We start from the raw sequence: 18,040 nt of genomic DNA on the forward strand, positions 1-18,040 counted from the left end.
AGATCTGAATTAGCCCCTCAGACGTAGCCCACACTGCACTTGTAGAGCCTAGAAAAACTGGTTTATTTATTCAAGTAATTCTCAATGAACGTTTGTTGGTTGATTTATTACTGTTAAGTAGCAGGGACTACATATGCTAGGTACAGTGGGAAAAAGTGAATAAAACACGGTCTCTGCCTTAGAGGGTCTCAAAGTCGAGTCAATGTGCATAAACCAACAATGAAAACAATGAAGGAAGTGCTGTCTGTGTTCCAAATATCTGAATGCTAAGAGGAAGTGGGCGCAAAGTGTGAGAATCACTAAGCGGGGGACCCTAGCAAAGTCTAGGGTGATCACAGATAGTATATAGAGATGGAGATACTGCAAACGTAGACATGGGAATTGTTGGAAAGAATTATTCCAGAATCACTCCGCTCACCCATGATGGCTTCCACTGAGTCACCCCTCCTCCTCCTTTGTCCGCCAGGTCTGAACATTCTGTTTCCAGTACTTCCGTTTCCATTGCTACCATATTATTACAGGCAAGTCACATCTTTAAAGGGATTCTGGTAGCTTCTGTACACTTCTAACATTGGCAGGGGCAGGTGGGTATCAGAGGGGGTGGAGAAGTGGAGTGCTGATAGTCAAATACCAAGTTTCCTAGTCTGTTCAATGGCATTCTGAGAACAGAGATTTACAAGAACTTAAGCCAGAAATGGTAAAAGAAATAACTCTTCTGTCAGATCATCTGGACATTGTGAAATTTTTCTAAATCTATTTCAAACCATACTCTATCAACTTAAATTAGCTCAGAGAAATGACCTCGCAATATAATGAAATTGAATCAACTGTAATTGTTAATCTGTCAAATGCTTGTCAAAATAAAGTTACCAATTCAAAGAACAAACACACTAAGTGAATCTGGCTAGAGCAGTGTAACCATTCTACCTAAATCCACTTTTTATTTGTGCTGAGTTGGGTTCTTACTTTGTTTCTGAAAGATTTAGAGTTTCTTTCCACTTCTTTTTTTTTTTTAACATTTTTTATTGATTTATAATCATTTTACAATGTTGTGTCAAATTCCAGTGTTCAGCACAATTTTTCAGTTATTCATGGACATATATACACTCATTGTCACATTTTTTTCTCTGTGAGTTATCATAACATTTTGTGCATATTTCCCTGTGCTATACAGTGTAGTCTATTCTACAATTTTGAAATCCCAGCCTATCCCTTCCCATCCTCCACCCCCCTGGTAACCACAAATCTGTATTCTCTGTCTGTGAGTCTATTTCTGTCCTTTATTTACGCTTTGTTTTTGTTTGTTTGTTTTTGTTTTTGTTTTTTAGATTCCACATATGAGTGATCTCATATGGTATTTTTCTTTCTCTTTCTGGCTTACTTCACTTAGAATGACATTCTCCAGGAGCATCCATGTTGCTGCAAATGGCATTATGTTGTCGGTTTTTATGGCTGAGTAGTATTCCATTGCATAAATATACCACATCTTCTTTATCCAGTCACCTGCTGATGGACATTTAGGCTGTTTCCATGTTTTGGCTATTGTAAATAGTGCTGCTATGAACATTGGGGTGCAGGTGTCATCCTGAAGTAGATTTCCTTCTGGATACAAGCCCAGGAGTGGGATTCCTGGGTCATATGGTAAGTCTATTCCTAGTCTTTTGAGGAATCTCCACACTGTTTTCCATAGTGGCTGCACCAAACTGCATTCCCACCAGCAGTGTAGGAGGGTTCCCCTTTCTCCACAGCCTCTCCAGCATTTGTCATTTGTGGATTTTTGAATGACAGCCGTTCTTTCCACTTCTTTTCCTATTTCACCCTCTTTTTCCTACTTCCTCTCTGCATATTCTGTTTGCAGCCTTTGTTTTTTTCAGAAGGAAAACATGGTCATTTTAAAAAATAAGTGAATAGTTTTTATAGTTTCAGAAGCTACGTTCCAGCTAACGCATTTCAGATGGCTTTGTTCACCATTTCTCATAAAGACAAAATAGGCCTGAGTGCTGCAAAATTCCTCTGCTGAATCCAACATGCCTTCTCATATTTAACCCGAAAATACATTTCTTATCTTTCGTATTAGAAACAGAGGTTCTCCTATGGTTCCCCAGCTCGTTTTTATTATCATGTTGAAATTGCTGGCATTTCAGGCAGGTGGGCTCACCTTGGGTGGGGGTCTCAGGGCAAGGAGTGTCCAACGGGAGTGCTCAGGGCAGCAAAAATGTTTCACTCGTCGATCTTTCTCCCCTGACCACAAACTAAGATGAAAGCAAACCACAATGGAAGATTAACATCTTTCAAAGTTCATGGGATTTCACCAAGTTAAATATTTATTATTTTCTTTCCTGTGCATTGATTTCTTCATTTTCCTGCTAGTGCAAATTTCTCTCTTGCCCTTTATATAACCATCTGGGTGAAAAATCAGTCTCAGCTTGACAGAGGTGGTATTTTCTGGTGGGAACAGTCCTGGAGGAAGAGAGGGATGATGGTTCTCCATTCAGTGCCATGCCCTATGAGATTCTGGGGCAAATTCCCCCTGTGCATTAATCTGCTCGAGCCACCATAACAAAATGCCATAGACTGGGTAGTGTAAACAATGGAAATTAATTTTCTCACAGTTCTGAAGGCTGGGAAGTCTGAGATCAAGATGCGAGCAGGGCTGGGTTATGGTGAGGCCTCTTTTATGGCTTGGAGAGGCCACTTTTCCTGCTATGTGCTTACGTGGGGGAAAAAGACCTTTTGTTCTTTCTTTCTCAAAAGGCCACCAATCCTATTAGCTCAGGACTCCACCCTTATGACCCCTTTAACCATAATTACCTACCTCTTGAAAGCCCTATCTCCAAATACAGTCACACTGGGGATTTTTTTTAAGGATTACTTTTTTCTTTTTGTGAGGGATAGGTAACTAGCTTTGTTTGTTTGTTTATTTATTATTTTAAAAATAGAAGTACTGGGGATTGAACTCAGGACCTCATGCATGCTAAGCATGCACTCTGCCACTGAGCTGTACCCTCTACCCCATACTGGGGATTAAGGCTTCAACAAATGAATTGGGGGGGGGTGTCACAATTCAGTTCAAAACACCTTGTATCTTAGTTTCTTAATCTAAATATGCTTAATAATATCTAGCTTACATAGCTCAAAGGGTAAAGGTCAAATGAGATACTCAATGTATATGAAAGTTCTTTGCACAAAGTCCTATACAAATGGAAGATATTAGTTAATGAAAACAATAATATTGAAGGAATACACAATAATTAGAAAGGTCAATATACTTTTGACTTCTGAGTTGTATACAGACATTTGAAAACTCTCTTAATTATCTGTCTAGGCAGATTAGGACAGCAGTGTCCTAAAATAGACTACACAAATGAATGTGTAATTATTTTAACAGATAATGAAGTATTTGTTTTTGTCTAAGCAATCAGCTTCAGGATACCTAACAATTCCATCCTCTACCCCTTTGAAACTGCTTCCACATGGAATTACTATCCTAATAGCATTTAAATATCACTAATAACCTCAGTTGACACATCTGAAAACCTCCCACAGCAGACTTCCACTTGCGTTAAGTTCCCGATTTGTGTAAATAACATCACGAAATTAAAAGCTTTGCCATTTTAATCTCCTTAATTATTGTTTGTCATTTCGAAGGACTGGCAATCTAACCAGTGCTGTGTAAAATACGGAAATAGACCAGCATGAAGATCTACAATTTAAATCTGAAGATCAAACAACTCAAATGCAAGAACATAGGCTTGAAAGATGGTTGTTAGACCTTCTGGCTTTGCTTCTTTGGATGTCAGGTGTTTTTAGAGCTGTTCATCACACTGTCTTCAGCAACTATCACTGGTGATCACACAAGACTTGAGCTGCTTGTGCAAAGCTGCACTCAGACTGACTTCCTCCCTGTTTCAATGTTAGTCAGCGTGACAACAAGGGACAGATATTATTCTCAGAGGAAGGGTCTTCCCCTCCAGGAACCCAGTGGAATAATTCCTCCACACTGATGGGGCATTTTTGAGCTCTCATTCTGCAGAGACAATTGACCATATTTATAATAATAACAATAATAATAATTACAATAAAAATCAAAAACAGTAGTCCTTAAGCTTAAGTTCATAAAAGGCTTCATGGAATCTGAAAAATCCATGTAAATCAATAGCTTTCAATGGAGTGTTAAAAAAAAAAATCTGTGACCTAAAGAGGTTTAAAGTCACAGAAAAAAGTGTCAGTTAATTAGTGTGTTCTTCTTTCCCATAGCACATTCTTTAATGTTTTATACTGTTAACTGTAATTATTTTTAAAAACCTATAGCACAGTCTTATTATGTGTAAGGCACTACTGCTGAATGCCATGGGGACTATAAATATGAACAAAGCATGTGTCCCCTACATACTCCAGAGTCATACCGACTTACAGCAGAATTAAGAAATTTATACAAACAAGAGCAAAAGAAGGCAGATTGGGAAAAGACCACAGAGCAGGCATAAAGACACCCTTAGAGAAACTGTCAAAGAGGTTGACTCCGTGGAGAAAGTGACATCTGAACTGGGCTTTGAAAAAATATGTGGGATTTGACCTAGTGTAGCTCGGGGAAGATCATTCTGAACAGGAATCGGAGCACAAGTAAATGTGGAGGAGGGAAAGCATGAGGCGGATTTAGATCATGGGTTTGGGGAGCAGTGGGAAAATAGCAGAGAAATTATTGGGTATTTTGGGGTCATAGAATATCTTAAAATGCCACTTAGAAGGGAGAAAAGTAAATTTAAAAAATCTGTAGCAATAGTCCAGATGGAATAGGAATAGAGGCCAAAGCTGCACATTATTCTTGAGAAAGGAATCCAGTGTAGAGATGCCTGTTGTATGCAGGTTCCAGGATCAACTTGCCCGAGAATTGTGAGACCAGGAAGGAGACCAGGAAGTGTGATGTCTCAGTAGGTGTGAAACATGCTAGAGGATGTTGTATTGTTAGTATAAGCTTTTATAGAGAGAATTGAATTTGACCCCATAGGTATAAAATAATCAGTTTCTTGATAACTCACCGCTGTCTATACTTCAAAAGACTGATGTTAATTTACTCTGTCATTCTAGGTATAATGGAGGTTCTCTTGCTGCTTAGAAAGCTGTAAGGCACTGGTGTTGATTTTCTCTTACAGGACTTGAGAAGCTGCCTATCCAAATATGAAGCTTTATTCTTCAGGGTAAGTCAGTGATGGTCACCAAAGGGTAAGGGTGTAGGGCATACCAGTGCTGAAAGTCTCTGGTCAGTGTTGGCTCAGCCAAGCATCTAGGCAGGTTTGTTAGGATCTAAAAGATGGCAGAGTTAAAGGTTTAGAAGCTTATGCAATGTTTGAGGGGGAATGTGTTGGGGAGGGACGAGAAGGGGAGGAAGGTACTTAGAGGGTGTGCCCCTTATAGAGCAGGGATAAAGATCAGGGGCAATGATAGTGGACTGAGAAGATATCAGATAGGGTAGGGGAGAACCGGTAGAGAGTAACATTATGGAAGCAAAAGTACCAGAAGGAAACGGTGGTCAATAGTGTGTGAAATATTGAGAAGCATTTGCTTCTCAGTCTCTCTCAATATTGCACACACTATTGCTCAAGACCTCAAAGAAGCAGTTCTAATAGTGGTGGGATAGAAGCCACAATTAAAGGAACTGGGGCGGACCCAGCTAAGAATACAGAGAAGGGAGCATTGCCCACACACAGGAGGGGCATACTGGTGATTCCTCACTTGAAAGGGTCAAAAGGAAGCATTCAGGAAAAAAGTTGGTGATGGGGTGGTCCTGGATATAAGAGAGGGGGGAGAGTTGAAGATATAAATTGGGGAGGGAGTGAGAGCACAGGGAAGGAGTAAAGACGGAGAGAAATTCTTAGATGGAGATAAAGGTTATTACGATTACTATTAATATAATAATATAAAAGTTATTATATTCATATTTCATGTAAAATTCACTCTATCATAAAGAGAGGAATTAAGTCTAGTATCAGAAACTTGTAGGAACAGGAAGAATTGGAATAGCCACTGAATGTTCTATAATGAAAGGAGTAGAATCAATCCCAAGGAGCAGTGAGGAATGGAGGGGCTAAGAGAAGATGGAATTGTGATGTCACAGTCTACTCCCGGTTCTTGACTTCCTCTAGCCCCACTCAGCAGCCGGGAAGCCAGAGCCAAAGCAGACAGAGCATGTGCCCCTGGGTTGGGGATTAACATGGAAGGCTGGGCAGAAGGTCAAGCAGAATGAGGTCCATTGGGTCCAATCCAGATAGAAAAGAACATGAAGCCAAAGTGGGCGTGGTTTCAAGTCAATTGGTCCTGTGTCCTGAGCTTGACCCTAAACATCTGGAGACAGAGCAGCACAGAGGCTAAGAGCCCAGGCTTTGGCGTTAGGACAGATCTGGTTGAAAACTGTAGCTCTGAGAGAGACTAGTAAAAAAGTGGCCTTTGTAATGCACCAACACTGACCCTAGGAGGCAGGATTTCTAAATACCCCTGATTATGTCAACAAATGACTGGATAAAGAAGTTGTGGTATATTTGCACAATGGAATACTACTTAATGATAAAAAAGAATAAAATAATGCCATTTGCAGCAGCATGGATGGACCTGGAGATCATCATTCTAAGTGAAGTAAGCCAGAAAGAGAGAGAGAGAGAAATACCATATGATATCACTCATATGTGGAATCTTAAAAAAAAGAGGACACTAATGAACTCATCCACAAAACAGAAGTAGATTTGCAGACATAGTAAACAATCTCATGGTTACCAGGGAAAGGGGATGGGAAGGGATAAATTTGGGATTCTGAGATTTGCAAATGTTAACAACTATATATAAAAATAGATGAAAAAACAAATTTCTTCCATAGAGCACAGGGAACTATATTCAATATCTTGTAATAACCTTTAATGAAAAAGAATATGAAAATGAATATATGTGTATATATGCATGACTGGGACATTATGCTGTACACCAGAAACTGACACATTGTAACTAACTATACTTCAATTGAAAAAAAAAAAAACTAATTATCAAACCCCATTTGCTTCTTGTCTGCTGCCATGAACAGATTAGTCTAATATTTAAAATAAAGTGAATACAATGGAAATAAGACCTCCAATAATATGCCTGAGAAGCATATGTTATAAAACTAAAGTAGCATGGAAATTGGTTACTTTGTTTAAAACATAGTCTTTACTACTGAAAATCCAAATAGATATACTTATTTGTCTATAGATAATAAAACATTCAACTTTGTTTCAAAGAAATTAAAAACTTCTTCATGAGCTTTGATCAGCATTATAACAGATCTGCTAGGGTCTTTTGAATATGGATTATCTAATGTATTAAGTGGCAAAAATTGCCACCTCTGTCCAAACCCATGTTGCAGTCTGAACGACTCTATCATACATATTTTTGTTTTTCTTCTTTGCAAACATGTATGACTCAAAATAATTATGCTAAGAGAAAGAAGACAGCCAAAACAGTACATACAGTATGATTTCATTGAAGAAAATTCCAGAAAGTGTAAATTAATCTACATTGACAGAAAAAAGATCAGTGGGTGCCTGGGAAGGGAATCTTTGGGGGAGAAGAGCAGGTTGGATTACAAAGTGGGGTGAGGAAACTTTTTGAGGGAATGGATATGTTTATTGTCTTGACTGTGATTATGATTTCATGGCTTTATACATATGTCAAAACTCATCAAAATGTATACTTTCAACACATACAGTTTAATCCTCATCAATTATACCTCAATAAACCTGTTTTTTTATACATACACATTTCTATCTGTATTTGGGTTTTGGTTTTCTATTTATCCATTTTTTTTTGATAGATGAATCATACATATCTTTGATTGGAAAATGTATAGTTTCCCTTTATTCAAGGAATGGTGCTTATAATCTGTGTTTTGCTGTTTTTCTACCCTAAAGGTAAAAATTAATAAAGAAAAAATTGGAGGGCAAAGAGGTTAACGTCTAGCTTATCAAGGGAATAACTTATTCCTTCCAAGAGAATAGTTTACACTAATATCCACTAATCTCAACATTAAATATTAAAGAAATAAAACAGCTAATTGAAAATAAAACAAGGCTTCTCACCTTAAATACCTGTGATAAATCTAAGGGAACAAAGAGTCTATCAATACTGTATTTCAGAAAGGAAAAAATAATGAATTTTTCTTACTTTTATGAAGTTCTTTTTAAAAATAATATTATTGTGATATATTTACATACAGTAAAATACAACCATTTAAAAATATGATTTGATAAGTTTTGACAAATGTGTTTGCCCATGTAACTACCACCACAGTCTGGATCAAGGCTATTTCCATTACGCTAAAATGTCTGCTTGCAGCTAATTCCCTCCCAACCCCCCACCACCTGCCTGAAGCTATCTCCATTCTGCTTTCTAAAAGTCTAGATTGGTTCTTCCTGCTTTGGAATTTCATGTAAAGGGAATTTCATGTAAAGGAAAAAAGGGTGTACCTTTTTTTCTGGCTTCTCTCACTAAACATTGCTTTTATTAGTAATTTATTCCTTTTTAATTGATGAGTAGTATTCCATTGTATAGTAAAAACAAAATTTGCTTATCCATTCACCTGTTTGGTGGACATTTGAGGTACTTACAGTTTGGGGCTATTATGAATAAAACTACAAAGAACACTTGAGTCCAATTCTTTTGGGGGACACAGGTTTTCTTTTCTCATGGGTAAATTTCTGAGAGTGGAATTGTGTGAACATATAGTAAATGCAACTTTAACTTTATAAAAAGGGGCCAAGCAGTTCTCTAAAGTAACCATACCATTCCTAGATTCCAACTAGCATTGTATGAAATTTCCAGTTGCCCTACATTTTTGTTAATGTCACTAATGATGCTAGGAATTCTTTGAGATTTGTTTTGAGAAAGAGATTCTCCAATGAGAATTTGTATTTTTTTCTTCTAATTGTTCTAGAATGAAAATCAAATATCCCTGCACCAGAGATCTCTGCTCCAGTTTTTATTCTTTCTGAGGCCTAACTGTTCACAATTTCCTGAATTTCTGACCTCTTACAAGATTTCTTCTCTATACCAATGTCCTTGTCCCATACCATTCCCAATTTCTGAGGTTTCTAGAGAACCTTAGAAAGTCACCTGAATTGTAAGCAGCTGTGGATACAGTGAATGCTTTGCCAGGAAAGAAATCCACAGGTTCTTCCTTAGTCTGTTACATGATCTTGGGGCCTGGACTTCTACCATTTTTGGGGGGGAGGGGAGAAACAAGCCTACCTTCTAGTGCCCTCCTAAAAATATTGTCGAATTGCTTTGTTACAAACGCAGGAAACCCTGACATGCATCTCACAACTTGGTTCTATACTCCAAACCCTCAATTCAGGAACCAGTGAGACAAGTCAGAGAAATGTGGAAGTGGATGTGGGAGTCCCATATCATGCTCCACATGCAGAATTAGTTATGGAAATGCAGCAATATCCAGCCTGCAATGCCAATTTCTGGTTATGTGAGATTTGGGGAAATTTCTTCTGTTAAGCAAATACAGTCCTGTACTATCTAAATATGGCTCCTGCTTTTAGCGCATGCCAAGAGTGGTGTTTAGAACACTTGGTGATCTTCTCAACTATTGGTTCTTGGCTGTGCCTCAGGTTCGCAGGGTGAAAATAGTAAGTATTTTCCAAATTCTAGTGCTTATTTATTTACCCTTTTGGTTAGTTGGACGATTGATTAACCACTGCCTTAAACAACTAAATTTTTATTCTAGTTGGGAGAATAGCTCAAGGGCATTTCACACTTGAACGGTTGTGTCTCCACAGTAACTGATCAGAGGTCGGTGGCTTACAAGTACATTTGGTATTTGTAGGTTCTTTGGCCCAGTGTTTAGAATGACAGATTTAGTCACAAACATACATGCCAGGTTCTGGCTTTCTCTCGGCAAAGAACACTGGGAAGTACAAGCTTCTGCATGTACAGGTGCACTTTTGCAATGCATTTGTGTGCATAGAAGGGAGATGAATTAGAAAGAAATATGAAGACTGAATTATAGGCAACATTTTCCTTCACTACTGTGTTCTAAATATCAGCATAGTCATACTGAAGGGTTACTTATTTAGAAAGAACTGGGAGTTTTTAAAATAGATTTTATTTTTTAGAGGAATTTTGGGTTCAAGGCAAGATTGGGCAGAAGGTGGAGAGATTTCTTATATACTTGCTGTTCCCACATCTGCACAGCCTCCCCTACCATCCAACATCCCAATCCATGAACCTACACGGACGCCGCAATCACCCAAATCACATTAGGGTTCACTCTTGCTGTTGTACATTCTGTAGGTTTAGACAAATGTCATCATACAGAGTGTTTTCACTGCCCCAAATGTCTTCTGTGCTTCTCCTAGTCGTCCTTCTCTCCCCTCCTGACCCCTGGAAACCACCGTTGCTTTAACTGTCCGCATAGTGTTGCCTTTTTCTGAAGATCGTAGCTGGAACTGCACAGTATGCAGCCCTTTCAGATTGGCTTCTTTCACTTAATAATATCCATTTAATGTTCCTCTGTTTTTCCAAGGTTCATTTATTTTCAGAACTGAATGATATTCCGTGGTTCAGATGTAGCGCAGTTTAATTGGAGAATTTAAAAAAATGTTTCTCTTTGGAGGTGGTTAGAAGGTAATCAAGTATGGAATAAGCCATTTAAAGTGGAAGCAGGAAATGAGAGTCCTGAGAGACTCAGCTGTGGGAATGGAAAAGATTGCAAAATTGCGTTGTAATACAAAGTGGGCAAGTGATAAATGTTTACTGAACTGAGCACGAAGACGCCTGTTCCCTGGAATAAGACTTGTGTGGAGGGGAAAAGAAATGTGGGCCACAATTTACCATATCACTTATCACATCATCTATCAGAAGATAATTGCCTTCTAGTGACTCAGTGTTCTCAGGACTCAATCTTAGATTAAATCGGCCAGCCAGTGTTTTAGGGGGATACTTGGCAAGAGGTCAGAGAAACGTTGTTTCTCCAAGCCTGGTCTTTAGTGGAACAATTGTTTTTATAAAGTAGTCAGTGAAAAATTCAGATTCTCAGAGGCACTGTTAAGTCAGAAAACTTTCCACAAAATTCCATTTATTTCCTACTCAAGAGAATACTAAGCAATAATCTGATATATCTGTTCCTATTTCTCAGCCATCCACTGGTGAAGTTTTCCTTCTTGAATTGCTTCAGAACTCTAAATAGCCCCATAAGTGGGGTGGACAAAGAGAAGTTCATTCAAGGTCGAGCTCTGAGGATGAGCTGGCCACCGCTTCAAAGTTCTGCTAACTTAGGGGAAGGTGACCTGTGCCCTTGAGATGATTGGCAGTGATAACATCCAACTAAAAGTTTTAATTGTTTCATTTGGGTTGGGCTTTTTTTTCTGGTTTCAAAGAAAAATATTGCAAAGTAGTTAGCATGGTCAACTTTCTATGACATCAAGCAACTCCCCCCGCCACCATTTTTGTGACGTGAATGAATAATTTCTTGAAATTGTAGTGGTGCAGACGTAACATTTGTATTCATTAGATAATTAATTTGGTAATTCAAGCAATACTAATTCATTAATTTAAGATAGTGTTCCAGGCACAAAGGTATGCAAGAATGAACTAGATAGAAGGGAGTTGTTCTTTCATGGAATTTATCTTCCTGTGGGAGAAATAAACTATGGGCAAGAAGACAAAATAGTTTTGTGGACAGTAAAGGATTATAAAGCAAGTAGAAGAGGTTAATGAGATGGAGAGTCACTGAGCACGAAGACTGTTTTATACAGGGTAGTCACAGAAGGACTTCAGAGCTCGGGGCAGCAAAGGATCAATTTTTCTTTAAACAATTGAATGAAATCTTTAGGGAGAAACAGGATACCACTGTGCATATATACACTCCTCATTCTGGCCTCTAGGGATTCTCTTGTTTACTTACCCTGAAATGAATTTTGCCAAGCAGCAAGCTCACCGATGCACACAGTGGCCCTATTGCTTCATTTTGAAACTTAAAAAAAAAAAAAAAGACCATGAAGAGTCTAGAGATACTTAGGAAATACAGAAACACAAAATAAAAGACTCCTTCCTACCCTCTAAAGAAGGAAAACAAAACCAGAAACAAGTAATCTTAGAGGAATTAGAGGTAAATGTGAGAACAGATTAAAACTTCAGAAAAAAAAAAAAAAGGTGTATCAAACTTTTCAGCAGTTTTGCAGCAGGCTAAGAAAACAACTGGTCTGTATAGGAGCAGAAATATGGGAGGCTCTGCCAGGTAGGTCACTGGAATAAAGAACATATGATGAGATTAGCAGATACACACTACTATTTATAAAACAGATAACAAGGACCTACTGTACAGCACAGGGAACTATATTCAATATCTTGTAATAACCTATAACTGAAAAGAACCTGGAAAAGAATAGCTATATATATATTTAACTGACTCACCTTACTGTACACCTGAAACTAACATAATATTATCAATTAACTATACTTCAATTCAAAAAAAGAGTAAACGATGAAATATACAGCATAACTGAAAGCTTGAGAAACTTTGAGAAATGATTAAGGCACTGAATGCAGCAAGAAAAGGTAAGGCTGTCAGGAACTCCAGGGAACAACAACCAACAAGTCTGCTCAGGACAGTCATGACCCCAAACTGCAGTAAACAAAACGTGACGTGACTGTCAGCAACTGGTGAGTGCAAAGCAGGCGAGTCCATTTGAAATAAAGAATTAGAATTTAGAATTATTCGGCAAGTGTCAGAGAATCTACACTTCTAGTGGCAATTCAAATGACATTAGAATGCATCTTGGAGAGGGAAGAACGCTCATAGTACACCCAGTATTTTTGCACGTAACAATATTTATGTGATTACGGTAACATAAACACCATTTCCTGGTGTTCAGCCTTCGCAATCAACATGTAAAGGAACCATGAAAGACTCAACCAGCCCAACTGCTAACAGCTTTGACTATGAGAGTAAAGCTAGAGCTGACAGGTGTTAGGAGGTGAGAGGGGACTGGAGAGTGAAGAGAAAAGGGAATCCACCAAAATGACTCCAATTTTGGCTCGAAAATGGGGAAGCCCAGAGAAATTGGCTGTCTGACTAAGAGGCGGAGCTTCAAGCCTGAAGTTGCAGACATGAACTGAAAACAGTGATGTAACAGCATTTGGAGGCAGAAGTTAGAGGATCTGCGAGGTGGTACAGATGAGCTAACATTTATCTAGTATAACAGGAAAATTACCAATAACCACTGAAGGTGATACACTGTGAAATAGCGATTTAAGCGTACTATTCAGAGAGTTACAGGTAACCACCAGAAAGATCATTTAAAAGTGGTTTCCTCTAGGGAGAGATGTCACAGGCGGGGATGGCTGGACCAAATATCTGGTGTTTTCCGTGATAAGCTTGTGGTGATAAATAACTTATGTGTATAAAGTTTGCATCCTGAGGAAATTTCTGAAACATTTGTGGGTGTAAAATTCAGTGACATTAATTATATTTACTCTGTTACGAAATCACTACCTTTACCTATTTCCAAAATTTCACATCATCTCAAACAGAAACTCTGTGCTCATTAAGCAATAACTCCCAACCCCCCTTCCCCACAGCCCTGGTAAATTTTATTCCATTTCCTGTTTCTATGAATTTGCCCACTCTAGGTGCCCTGTATAAGTGTAATCATGCAATATTTGTCCTTTTGTGTGTGACTTATTTCACTTATCTTCAAGCTATTTTTGACAATTTTCTGAAACTTTCATGGGCCAGTGGTAGGATCTAAAAGTCATGAAAAATGTGAATGTATTTTACTCCATATAAAATCTTTGTGGAACCAGGACAAAAAAAAATGCATTCTATTCATAAGGAACAATGGCTGCTGAATTTTCCAGAATCCAGAGATGATGACTGTGCCAAAACTATCTCTCATGTTGTTAGAGTGGGGAAGAAAGTCATTGAAATCTGATGCCTTCCAAACCTCACTGACCCGTGACTGCCCATCCTGAAACGGTGCTGCAAACCAGACTTCAAAACTCAGTCTGCCTCTCAGTGCTATTTCTCTCCCCAGCGGAGAAAGACACGGTTGTTGCATGAACAATTTAATAAGATGAATCATCCAGATCTTACTTTAACACACAGATGTGACTTGCACACATGTCCCCGAGGGGCGTTTTGTTTTTGCCAGTGAAATTTTGCCCCTGATCTGCACACTGATACTGTTTGGTTCTTGCTCTGCCTTTCTTTCTGGAATGCCTCTCTCCCGAGTGTGTTTCCTGGGGAATGAGTATGTGTGCAGTGATGTGAGTTATAGCACACCTAAAGAGATTAAACCATCTCTTGTTATTTGTATCGATTTTCCATTGCCAACTAAAATTAGTTTCAAGAGCACAGCAATTTGTAGGAAAACTGAAGACAGGACTGATCACTGGCGGATTATTTTCCGTGCTTTCTTGAATAGCTGTCACTCTTGACAGATACCCTGGAATGCCGTTATGCAAGGAGATGCTAAACTGTCAGCATTTCATTAAAAATAAACCGCCTGGAGATAACAGGGTGACTACTTGCCATGCCCCAGAGCACAGACAGCACCAATACATTTGCAAGAATGTCCTCCCTAAGGCTGGAGAGCAAAGCATCTTTGTGGATGTTTCAACTTTTCAGCATCTTCAAAGGCACAACAGGGACAATCTCACATTTCTCAGAAGTGACCGTTCCTGTGAGGGACTTGTAGCTAAAATGGAGCTGTCAAAATGCATTGGTAGGTGGGAGCTCTGATTTCACAAGCTGAACAGACATGAAAGATATATGGGGTGTGAGTGAGTGTGTGTGTGTGTGTGTGTGTGTGTGTGTGTGTGTGTTTAATGGATGGAGGGTTTTTAAGAGGCTGCTTTATTCTGAACACTGGTGGGGTGTCACCCACAATGATACCATATAGTTACGCTGTTGGGCTATTTGAAGAGGACATCCATTAATGGATGAAAAGACAGGGATGAAGAGAGGCCAGTAAGGCCTAAAAAAATGTGAAAGAAGAAGCAATCAGTAAAAAGAGATCCCAGGCATCTGGGTGGTACTGGTCTATTCATTTTAGGGAAAGTTGAGGAGGTGGGAGTGCAGATTGGGGTGGGGTTGAGAGAAAGTCCTGAGGGATGAAGACACTAAAAATGGCGTGATGGATGCATGAGATGCAGGACAGAGGTTCTGAGCGGGCTCTGCAGGAATGACCGTGTTAAGTAGAATCAATCAGTCATGTAAATATATCTGAAGGGTTACAAAAGGGATGGGTCTGTTGACAGCCTAAGATCGCTGATTTATGGTGAATCGGAAAAGATAAACAAGGAAGGACCATGTTCTCACGCTCTGTGTTTAGAATTCATATACTCCTCCGGTGAAAAGCAAGTGGGAGGCAGAACAGAACAACCTGACTCATGTGCTGTTGGTCTCAGAGGACACTGGCGCCACTGCAAGGAGGAGGTGGGACCCGGGGGGGCAGAGCCCCATTGGCCTTACAGGGTCTGGAAGAGCAGTTCTGTGGTGATTTGACTTTTTCTTTTCTATCTTCCAACTTCACAGCTTGTGACCAAACTCAACCCCCTGCTTTCAGGCACTGCTATCTTGGTGGGTTTGGGAGCCATGTGATGTTGCCTGGTCTGGCCTGACCTACTCAAGATCTGGTTAGTGGCTCAGGGCAAAGTCCTTGGGGGTCACGCATGTGTCTCTCCTCCTTCCCTTATACCCCATAACCAATCTGGCAAGACATCATGTCAGCTCCGCCTCCGAAAGACATCCGGAACCCAGCCACTTCTCACCACTTCTCTGGCCAACACTGACCCTGGCCACTTCTAGGTAATCTCCTCTTAACCCCTCGGCCCCGAGCCCTCCAGCGACCTCCCACTCCACTAGACCTGAAGGCCCACGTCCTTAATATGCTTCACGAGGCCCCCCACAATTTGACCCCTCAACTCCTCTCTTCCTCGTCTTTTCTCAGCTACTCAGACAGACCCATTTGCTCTTGCCTCGTGCCTTCGCGTCCTCTGCTGCGCTGTCTGGCGCCTTCTTTGCCCAGACACTCGCAGAGCTCACCGCCTCCCCTCTCAGGACCTTTGCGCACGTGTCCCCTTCCTAGAAAGACCATCCCCGGTTATCCCATTTAAAACCCGCTCCCACCCGCATCGTGTCCTGTCTCTCTGCTCTGCTTTATCGTTCTCCATCGCATTAGCCACCGCCTGCTGCATATTTCCCTGCTTACTTACAGTCTGTCATCTCCCCTGGTAGAAAGTAAACTTGCCGGGAGCAGAGATCTTTGTCAGTGGCTGCATTCCTAGTGCCTAGAACAGCGCCAGGCATGGTCTAGGACTCAATATATGTTTGCTGCGTGAAAACGAGAATGAGTGGCTCTTACTTCCAACTCCTGGGTTGGAGACCTGGCTATGTCTGGGACCTTTGCCTGAATAGCTTACCCTGCCCCTGGCCCTCGTTGACTTGGGCTTGTTTTTCTCTTGTCATCCTTGCCTTTCTACCGGACCCAATATTGTCGTCTCTCCTTGAGCCTCAGTCTTGTGAAGTGGGGGCGGGGGTGCCACCTCCTAACAGTGCTCTCTGAGGCTGAGTGCTGGTCCGCCTGCCAAAGGGTTTCTCTTGGCCTCACCTGCGGTTGCTGTTCACCACACTTCACTGATGCCTGAAGGACACACAGCCTGTTTTCTGTCACCATGCTTTCCAGGTGCTGTCCTCCGACACTGATTCCATCATCACCCGTCCAACTAACACGTCCACTTTGGAGTACAGTATATGGTCACACTTTCTCTTCATATTCAGATTAAGTGACTGACTCCCCACCCTCCCACAACGAAAAACTTTTCTTTTACCTCTCGGATGCTTTATCCCATGATAACAAGATTGTAAGGCTCTTAACTCAATCCAAAGATTCAACTCAAAGAAGAAAACCAGAAATCTGCGTAGTCCATCGGGAAGTCCAGGGTTACTGTAACTGCCCCCTGGTGTCAGTGTTAACACATAGGCAGCCAGAAGGCTGGTGTTTTGCCCTGCCTGTTGGCAGGAAAGCTGCGGTTGCCTGGTGCTGACAGGCGGCATGCTGGTATCTGGGGGTTCAGGCGCCTGGGCTGATCCTGTTGTCCACTGAGCAAAGGTGCTTTGCTGACTGGGGGCGGTGGCTGCCTGCTCTAGGTGAAGGGCTGGAAGAGGTGTTACCCTGAACCGTTGCCGCTCCACACCAGTGTGGGGCTGGGATCCCAGTGTTGCTGCTTCTTGGGTAGCTGGCTCATTAGTTCATGTACAAACACACGCACACATCCATGCACACTCCCCCCTGGACAGGTCAAAGGGCTGCGTTCCTAAGAGGTGTGCAGCAGCCACTGTGCTGCTTGGCATCAGACTCTGCTGTAACCTCAAGTTCTCATCCTGGGAACGCAAGAAACCCTTCAGTTTTCTTGACTCAAAGCCTGCCTCATTTTGTATCTTATTCTTTTAGACAAAAACCCCATCTTGTTACACGTACAGCTAAGGCCCATGTTCCAGGTACTTACCTCACCCAACTGGAGTCACAGAAAATGAAAAGAACCGAGCTAGTACAAAGGAAAATGATCAAACCACAAAAAGAAAAAGGAAGGAACAAAGAAGGAATACCAAGTCAACTGGAAAACTAACCTCAAAATGACAATAAACACACATCTATCCATAATTCCTATAAACATCAATGGAATAAATGCTCCAATCAAAACACATAGAGTGGCATATTGGATAAAAAAACAAAAGCCTACAATAGACTGCCTACAAGAGACCCCCTTTAGGGTGGAAGACACACACAGATTGAAAGTGAGAGGATGGAAAAAAGATGTATCATGCGAATGGCTCTGTGTGCTTTTTAGATTGCCCAGGTCTAGGAAGTCCTGACAGAGCTTGACTTTGATGGAAAAGGAAACCCAAAGGGAGCACTTTGACTACAAGGACAATGCTATTGGAGCAACAAAGACAAGAGCAAGGAAACCCTGAAGAGAGCACTAATCTGTTCTTTAAGAAAGAGAA

General features: G+C 40.6%; 1 long non-coding RNA gene across 1 annotated transcript; it reads left to right on the plus strand.

Moving 5' to 3' along the window:
- The first annotated feature begins 608 nt into the window (after positions 1–608).
- Positions 609–17,573, plus strand: LOC116661087. Its single transcript, XR_004316836.1, has 4 exons — positions 609–894; positions 3,975–3,981; positions 10,715–10,722; positions 17,563–17,573. It is a non-coding gene; the product is annotated as an uncharacterized LOC116661087 (long non-coding RNA).
- The last annotated feature ends 467 nt before the right edge of the window (positions 17,574–18,040 follow it).

This window comes from Camelus ferus, chromosome 33, assembly GCF_009834535.1.
Source record: "Camelus ferus isolate YT-003-E chromosome 33, BCGSAC_Cfer_1.0, whole genome shotgun sequence".
Taxonomy (NCBI): Eukaryota; Metazoa; Chordata; class Mammalia; order Artiodactyla; family Camelidae; genus Camelus; species Camelus ferus.